Raw genomic sequence first — 9808 nt, forward strand, 5'->3', positions numbered from 1 at the left:
GAATGCATCATCGATGATTTGCGCTCGATTAAGAACATGTATAGTAGAATAGTATTTAGAATTTAAGTAATTTACAAGTCCTTGCCAACTCTTCCGATCATAGTTAACTCTATAGTATCCTATTATTGAACAGATAAATTTGATCGATTCCTTTTAAATGTATAAAATAAAAAGAATTCGAATTAAATTAATTATATTTTTGTATATATATTGTGTTTCAAACATATATAAACTACTTTATGTAGAAATTGAACATATTTACATATTATAATAAAAAGGTGCCATAATTATATTTAAAAAGTAAGCTCTGAAATAATAAATGGCGTACAACATTGTATAAATTTAAATTAATTATAACTAGAAAATAATATTTACCTTAACGTATTTAATGGTAATATTGCAAAATATTTTAAAAATTATTATCATTGTTTGTAATATTATTGTATGTGAAATATAAATCCAAAATTTATAAAAATGTAAGTATAGATATATGTAATAAAAAAAGATTTTTTGTATTAATAGTAATATGTATATTAAAATTAATATTATAATTTATTTAATATTTACCAATTTGTTGTAAATTGATAATGATCCATTTAATTTCCTTATCAAGAATTATTTCCACCGTCTCTCTCGATTCTGTTAAACAATCCATAAGACTTGGCAAATATGCGTCAAAATTGTTATATTTGTGAAAAGTATAGGTGACAGGTATAAAATATGGTGTTTTACTCAATTTGTCGTCAACCTCTTTTGATACTATTACTTGATCGTTAGAGTAATTTCGTATCACATTTACCACAGGACAATACTTTTGTGTAGTCCAAATATCCATAATTTCTTTCACTATTTCAAGAATTGATGTAGAGTAATAGTATTTATATGTCTCAATCTTTATAGCGTTCCATAGATCATCGGGAGTTCTCAAAGTAAAGTTAGACAGTCTGTAAAATTTAACATATTGGCAATAAATGCTACATAATATAAGTGATTCGCATTAGGAAAATATAAAATTATTATTATTTATAACAAACTTTAACTTTTATATTAATGTTAACTTTTAGTTAGATTAATTGGTTTAAAGCAGCGATCGATTTTCTTACAAAATAAGCCTTAAATCAGAAAATTGCATAAAATAATGCTAATATATTTGATAAATCATAACTTTATTTTTCAATTAATTACTCAATCATTCTATTAGCATATTTCAGTGTCTTTGTTATATATTTAAGAAGATGCAATATATACATATAATTTTGTACACTTTATCTGAATATTTGTATGTATATGTATACATATTTTTATTGTAGTAGCTTTTAACTGTTTTCTAAACTATTTTGTGTTGACAGATTTATTTTTTAAAAGCATTTACTAAGTTGTTATTTTTAAAATTTCTGTTTGTTACATACGCAAATTTGAATAATCATCGGATACACTTTCATAAACTTAGCGTATGTTTTTTAATCTTCTTTAGAAAAGTTTATATGTATATACATTTTTGCTCTTACATCTATTATACCTTTTTTTTAACGTTTTGTGTATATATTTATTATATATATGAATAGGATTATATATATACGAAATTTCACAAATATGGGGGGACCGATGGATAATATAATAATACTGTCTAATAACTTTACACACATATAATATAATTCAAGTATTACTTTATAAATAAGATTTCATAAAAATTTTTATAATTAAGATTATTATTATTGCCAGTTAGACTTTAATTTGTATTAAAGCCAGACAGTTCATATTATAATATATGTTTTCAAATTTCGTATTGAATGATCTTTGAAAAGAAATACATTTTTGTTCGTTTTTTTGTTTGTTTGTAGAAATAATTTTATGCTTTTGTGTGTTACTTAATAATTATAAGAGTAATTAAAATAAATGAGATTGATAATAGAATATTTAATAAAGATTTATTTTAGAAAAAACCTTATTATGGGAATTAATATTTAAGGAACTTCTTATAATTATTATATTACAACATAAGTAACACTCACTTTAAATATTTATTCATAGATGTCCAAAATACATTATCGGGAATTACATTTAATAACATGCGCCATATGAGGGCTCCTATAAAAATATAAAGTAGGCGTAATTATATACATTTTAAATAATTTTAACACATGATGTTCACAAATTCGTAAACATAACTAATAATACTAAATAAGAACTAATTACAATAAAAAAAAAAAAAAAAAAATTATTCACAACAAGAATATAAGCAAATAAGAAGAAATAAATGTAGAATTAAATTTGATTAATTTGTTATTATTGATATGTGTTTATGGTTGGCAATGTAATTATATTGTTAATTATATTATTTACATAACTTTTTAATAACAATAATGATATTGCAAGATAGTGAAGAAAAAATAATATAATGGCACTTCTTCGATATCTTTAAATGAAAAGGCAATTTCAAAATTTCTCATCTTGTCTGAATAACAATTAAAGTTTTCTTATAATTAACGTTAAAATGTTAGAAAACAAACCTGGTCGACGATATACGTTTCGAAGAAAAGAATGAAGCCTTCGTTTAACAACCAGTGAGAAGAATTATGCTGATTGAAGAAATAATCATGCCATTGAAATATTATATCATGAGCTATTGCGCGCACCATTATAAATTTATGCGCAGGAAGATGTGATTTTTCGTTATAGGTCGTATCGGCTTCACTGAAAATTGTTTGTAAATAATGATTATTTCGAACCATATTGTTATAATTTTGCTTATGTACAAATTAAATGTTATTACATAAGTATATTAAAGAAATATAATTTAAGTATTGTCACATAATTAGAATTTTATTAAACATAAAAATGGATTAATTAAACATTAGTAAACAAAAAATCCTTAGTTTTTTATAATAATTTATTCTATGTATTATATGTGTTAATTGTAAATATTTGTAATTATTTTATATAACTTCATTCTTTTCTTTCTCAAAATCGAAATAAGTATATAATTTTAGTTTTCAATATTTGTGTTATTGTATTTATTTTTCAAAGTGATAGAATAAATCTTCTAGCAAATTTCGATTAATATTTAAAAAATAAAGCAATTATACTCATAAAATGCGTTCAGTAATAAAAATAAGTTCAGTAATAAGAACAAAAACATATATCTTTGACATAAAAATCTTTGACTCAAAACTTTGTTAAATCGTTAATAATATTTGAATTCTTATTTTGATATAACAACAAAAAAGTATCTCAATTATTGTATGTCTATTATATGATATAAAAGTAAGTTATTCAGTAATCGTATTGTAGTAAATATTATATATACATGTGTTTTATCGCGCGCGTCATTTAATATAATTGCTTATAGGAATTGATCATCGATAGATCCACATATTTCCGAATTATATAAAATATACTACACTTTAAATTGTTAAAATAAATAAATAATTGGATAAATACCGTTATTAGTCTGTATTTAATTAAGCCATCAGTAACAATAGAAATAGAAAAATGCATATCTTTAAATTTTTAATTTCAAAAATAATATAATATTTTAATGATATATTCAATATATGTTACAATTATTTTTAAAATATATGTATGTATTACTTGTAAATAATTAGACCCGTGGTCCGCCAAATTTTGTTCTTGAAATTCGGAACGGCGACATAATCCACTTTTGAAACATCTTTCAGGATATTCCATTCCCTTTCTAAACGCAAAATTATCTTTGTAGCAACATATAGACCCAATTTTACGTAACGTGCGAAATGCGGTCTGCACCACGTATTGATGACAGTCTCGTTCCAATTAAAAATATGAATCGAATGCAGACTCTGATCTTCATATATTAAAATTGCTACGTCGTTTGGAGATATTCTAGATGTCCTTTGGAATTGAGTAAGCATTATAATGCCATTGGCTTTAAAATCGTATTCTTTTATCGGCATATTCGATAGAGTTCTGTATCGTATGTCATGTTCTATGGAAATGTTAAAGGTGGCTTTTAATTCCGGCTCGTCGAAACATGGAACTAATTCTCGGGCTGTTCGCGGCTTGTTCAGTATTGCGATCATCCACCTATCGCATTTTAATAACATGCTTTAGAGAATGACAACTTTTCAGCAATTACTGATACAACAATTATTAAGAAAGCATTGCAGAATGTATCAGCGCAATATATAAATAATGTTAAAAAAATATGATATAATTATCGCTCATTATTCATTATTATTTATAATTATATGTATGTATGTTATTACACATACATATAACCATACATATACAACAGGATAAATATACTATTATTTTTCTATTAAACAGGGTGGTCCTGAAATACTAGGCGAAAATCAAGGATTGGATTGGACTCGTCATAAGGAGGAAAAAAGTTCTTATGATCATTAGTCCAAAAACGACTTTTTCAGGAGTTACAACTCATATGTAATTATTTAATTATATTAATACATGATTCAGAAAAATGGAAGGCCATGGAAAATAAATAATTTTATTGTTATTTACAGATATTGTTGAAAATGTCGATCATATTACCTGAAACACACGTTTCCATTCGTCTAACTATTGAATTTTTCCTATCGACTAATGCTTATCGATCCCGGAAGAAGGGATAGAGATTGTTGTGCTTTAAATTCTGAAGTGTTGCCGTGTGCAAATCACTCAATTCATCATTTTATTGAATTGATTATTGAACACCTTAATTAATAAAAAAGTTCAAATCGTAGTAAGGTACGATCGAAACTATGGAAATATTTATTCTTTAAAATTTATAATTAAATGAGTCGTAACTCCTGAAGAAAGCATTTTTAGACTAATGTTTATAAGAACTTTTTTCGTTCTTATGTCGAGCTCAATCGGTAATTATGCAGAATTGGAATCACAACAAAAATTTTTATCATGGAAATTGCAAAAATATATCAAAATTCGAAAATGGCCCTATTCTACATAATTAACATGTATTGTGTCTAATGTGATTCTTAACTTAATGCTATTTATTTAGATTAACTTATATTTTCTATTATGTCTTTTGATTTATAATTCATTTAAAAAATGCGATTAATGTAAATATTTATTTAACGTTCGATATATTAATATATATTATGTAAAGTATAATCATATTCAAGTATAAAGAAGGTTTACTTGCAGCATTGTCAACAACATATTTTTTTATAAACCGTCTCAGAAGAAAAATTAATACATATTATAGTATTTAATAGTAATATAAATATATTGTATTATATAATAATAAATGTATACAAATTTTAATAAACATAACTTATATGTATAACTTATAATATATGACCAAATATATGTGTATATGTATGCATATATACATATATATGTATATATGTATATGTATATACAATATATATATATATATATATATATATATTATGTATTTATATTATATGCACTTATATATATTTAAATATATATTTATATTTTTATATCATTTATATACATTTATTTATTGCTAATTTTTAATATATCTTTATATCACTCATCTGTCTGTGTATAGTTGTACCAATAAGTTCGCAACAACTCTGCTGGCAATTGTGCAGATATAAAGTTTTCAAATTCTATATTCAAAATATAAAATCCATATTCTAAGTTATTATCTGGCCCTAATTGTTCTTCGAAATTAAGAACGACATTTCCATATGCAAACTTCAAATTTGCTATACAGATTTTTGGTTTCACTATTGACTTCATATTTACTTTCAATACATTTATATATTTTGATTTATGAAATGTTATGTTCTGTATTGTACAATTAATGTAAACCATGATATTGGACTCGCCCTTTAACACATATTTTGATTCCAGTTTTAGCTTTAAATCATACTGGTGTGGTATCAGACAGTTTGACGAAAAAGCCATTGCCATTACAACAATGTGTAATAAAATATTTAATGACAGTCTTAGGAACATAATGTCAGCTTTTGCTTCAAATCTGCAAACATATATTTTTATTAAGATTGAAATAAGAAACAAAAATGGACAACAAGTAAATATAAGAAGAATGCAAAACTATCGACTTCTGTCAAAGAAAAGGGAAACATCAAAAAATTGCAGCAATTTAGAGAAATATACAATCTATTTAAATAGTTTAAAATTTTTGTGTCTGAGGAAAGGGAAACATATAAAAAATGCAACAATTTAGAAAAATATACAATCTATGTAAATATGTATATGTTTATGAATATATCTTCATATATGTTGCGTTTTATGTTAAGGTTCCTTGGTACTCGCCACGGCAACATTAGATTGTGACGTCAGAGGCGATTTCACAATCACTTTACAGTTGTTAAATTGGTTATAAAAAGAAAACGATAGCGTTCTTAATATTTTATAATTACACTAAAATCATTAAAAATTGTATTTTATCAAAATGTAATTTTTTATTTGAAAATGGCACGCAAAAATTTTCAGCGTCTATTTACTCGCCCCTTTGTTGATTGTTGTTTTTTTTTGTTTTTTTTTTTGTTAAAAGTTAAATACACTCGGCCAAACATAAAGTGTTTCACTTAAAAAGTAGTAAGAAATTATGAAAGTTCAAGAATTTATAATTCAGCTAATAATTATGATATTGAAGTGTCTAAAAAACGAATATAAAACTTGAAGTTTGTAGTCTGAGAAAATTTTAGTGCCGATTACATGGAATGATCAGTTTTGCAATGAAAAATGACAGAGTGAGAACCTGCAAAACTGACAAATAGAAGGTTCACTTTCCTGAATTGTACGGCAGTTGACGTAGCTTAATGAGTCAATCAGCTCGTAAAAATTCAAACTTTTCTCTTTAAAATTTGCTTTAGCGAAACTCGATACGATAATTTTTCGCTGAGTTATTTCAATTTGAAAATAATCGGTTTTTTAACAAGAAAATTATGATTTTATATTTTTAATTTTATATTTTATATTATATTGATAAAGATAGTAGATACACATTTTATATTATTATTTGTCGTTAAAAAACCGAATTTTTTTAAATTTCTACTTCAATTATATTGAAAACTCACATTACTATTTATTCTATAGTTTAATAGTATATTTTTGATTGCGACTTTTTTATACTTTATGTAATTATCGAAAACGCACGCGCGCTTTTAACACGCACACACACACACAAATAAACAATTATTGTTAATTAAATTTTATATCAGATAAATAAGTGCTAATACTTTTAAGGCTTGTATTGTGATTTCTGATTTTTTGACTCTTACTGTAAAACAAGTATAATATTATATTAGATAGATTGAAATTAAGAATACAAAAACTATAAAAACTATAATTCATTTTATAAATAATTGGAATTATAAATGATAAATTAAAATAATAAATATTATTTATAAATGGAAGATAATAATAATAAATATTGAAATATCGCGAATACTGAATAAATTAGAGCACAAATGGTAAATAAATACTACTTACAAAAAATTTTTTTTAAATAAAGAAGAAATTAATTTTTTTTTAGCAAATTTTTAAAGCAAATTAATTTTATTATTAAGATATTCTGAATCAACATATGACTATACCAAAAGCTATATTCGTGTAGCCTTACTAAATCAAAGCAACTGAATACTTACCTTGGATTTTGATGATAAATAAAATGTGCAGAATATAAATTATAGTTGTGCATTTACATTCAAGTTAATTGTTTCAGTTCCACTATGTAAGCTAAATTGTGTCCTCAAACAGTTGAATCTGCAAACAATATTTATTATATATAAGCGTTTTTTCCAAAAATATTAGAGTTAATACGAGATATCAAGATAAATATGAATTTTTCTTTTTCTTGTATTGTTCATTTAATATATAATTATATATTTCTCTGCGTCGTGTATATTATAATTTTATATAATTTTATATAAAACAAGTTTAATTAAGAAATACATTATATTGCTCTTCATTAATATTGAATTAAGATGTAGTTCCGAAAAGGTATAGTTCTTACCTTTAATTTTTCGACTCGTGAAACGCTTTCTTTCCGATTGAAATAGAAATCATTAAAAAGAATTTTGGTCGATACTTTATAAGAAAAACATTTTTTCAAAGAGAAAATGTTACAAAATATGGAAAATAATTATTGTGCACATTCGTGATGACTGCATCAATTTGAAATATATGAAAAAAGAAAGCTTATATAGTATTCCCGAGAAAATGGTTCCTCACTCTTAGTTTAAAAAGATATTATTATTAGAAAAATTTTAATTATAATAAATATATATTATTGAAATATTGTACTATAAAAGCTTGTAGGATTCATTTTCGTAGTGTTTATATCCTGCTCACGCATGAAAAAATAATTTGTTTACATTTTTTTATTTAGCCGTTATTCGTGATTGCTTATTTTTCCATTTGTGTTCAGAGTTCAGAGCAAATGTATAGGATGAATTGGTTAGTTTTTTCTTTCCAGGGTCTTTTCACGCCTATATATATACATATATTGTTTTTACATACATTGTTTTTACATCAGCAAATTAAATTGCACTAATTAAAATGCCATATGTTGCAACATATTCATATACTAATTATTATACTTTTTATCACTTTCTCTTAAAAAATGATTTTCTTATATAGGTGTTCAAGTCAAAATTCTCTTCAGAGGCTTCCATTTTAACCTGAGATAAAGCTTTTTATCAGAGATAAGCCTTTATCAAAACTTTTTCCGAATTTAAAAATATATAATGTACAGATTTTAACACAAGGCTGTACAAAATAATATCTTCCAATAACTGGGCTTTGCCCTTATTAGTTTGAGACATGTTTAACAAAATATGATATTAATATCACTTATATGTGTATTTGTAAGTCATATGTACAAACATTGGCTACGTTCCGAAATTCATTGCCAATACTGGAAATCTATAGTTTATGTATATTGTAGAAAAAAAACGAACCAGTAGCTGTTGCAAACTGTTAAACTTATTTCAAATTTAGTTTGATATATGTTTTATGAGCAAATCAGATCTAACTTAAATAAAAGACGCAGAAAAACTTTTCATTATCGTTGTATACACATTTTTCTTACAAGAAAAATTAACATTTATTGTGCTTGTTCTTTTTTCATATTTATTACATATACTTAACATAGTTTAACATAATGATACAGGAGACATTGACTCCTGTGATATCAATTAGAAATTAAATGAAATAAACAAAGCAATTTGTATTTGTAATTTGTTAACATAATTTAACGTTGTTATTACTATTCAAATCTATATGTTTTTACGTTAACTGCAGTGTGGAGAGAATAAAAACAATAATTGAAATAAAAAGGATATATATGTGTTTTTATAAACTAAATAAAATATTATTTAGAAAATGAATATTTTCTATTCATGTTTCCTTTACATATTTTTATATATATACATATAAAAAGAAATATCTAAATATTTATTATTTTACTTACGTGGTTTGTTAAATCACGAGTCGTTATTTTATATAGCCAAAAGTGGTAGCTGAAAGTATCACTCACAATCTCGATCTGACCTCTTCGAACGACCATCGAGTACTGACGGTATAATTACATATGAAATACACAATGTCATGTAAATATCTCATTAAAGCTTGTGTCATACTGCGAACTGTCGAATACCCAATCAGAACAAAGTACAGCTTAAGGATTCAGATCACCAATTGTTCCAGAAAATGAATATAATTTACAAGATATTTTGTATTTCAATTTGATAAAATTTTACATAAATTATAAAATATCTTGTAAAATATTCAATTTTCGATAATGTTACAAATACTTCCATACGAAAAAAGTAAAAGAAGTTAAGAAAAAAATCAATTGGTTTAAAAA

General features: G+C 24.2%; 1 long non-coding RNA gene across 1 annotated transcript; it reads right to left on the minus strand.

The window, feature by feature from the left end:
- Positions 1 to 5460: 5460 nt before the first annotated feature.
- LOC145944985 (uncharacterized) lies at positions 5461 to 9503 on the minus strand. The gene is made up of 3 exons (XR_014426777.1): positions 9413 to 9503; positions 7587 to 7704; positions 5461 to 5950 (listed from the first exon to the last, which is right to left on the minus strand). It is a non-coding gene; the product is annotated as an uncharacterized LOC145944985 (long non-coding RNA).
- Between the last annotated feature and the right edge of the window lie 305 nt (positions 9504 to 9808).

Source organism: Prenolepis imparis, unplaced genomic scaffold (assembly GCF_030444845.1).
Source record: "Prenolepis imparis isolate NDT839.2.m4 unplaced genomic scaffold, iyPreImpa1.0 SCAF_14, whole genome shotgun sequence".
In the NCBI taxonomy this organism is placed as follows: domain Eukaryota; kingdom Metazoa; phylum Arthropoda; class Insecta; order Hymenoptera; family Formicidae; genus Prenolepis; species Prenolepis imparis.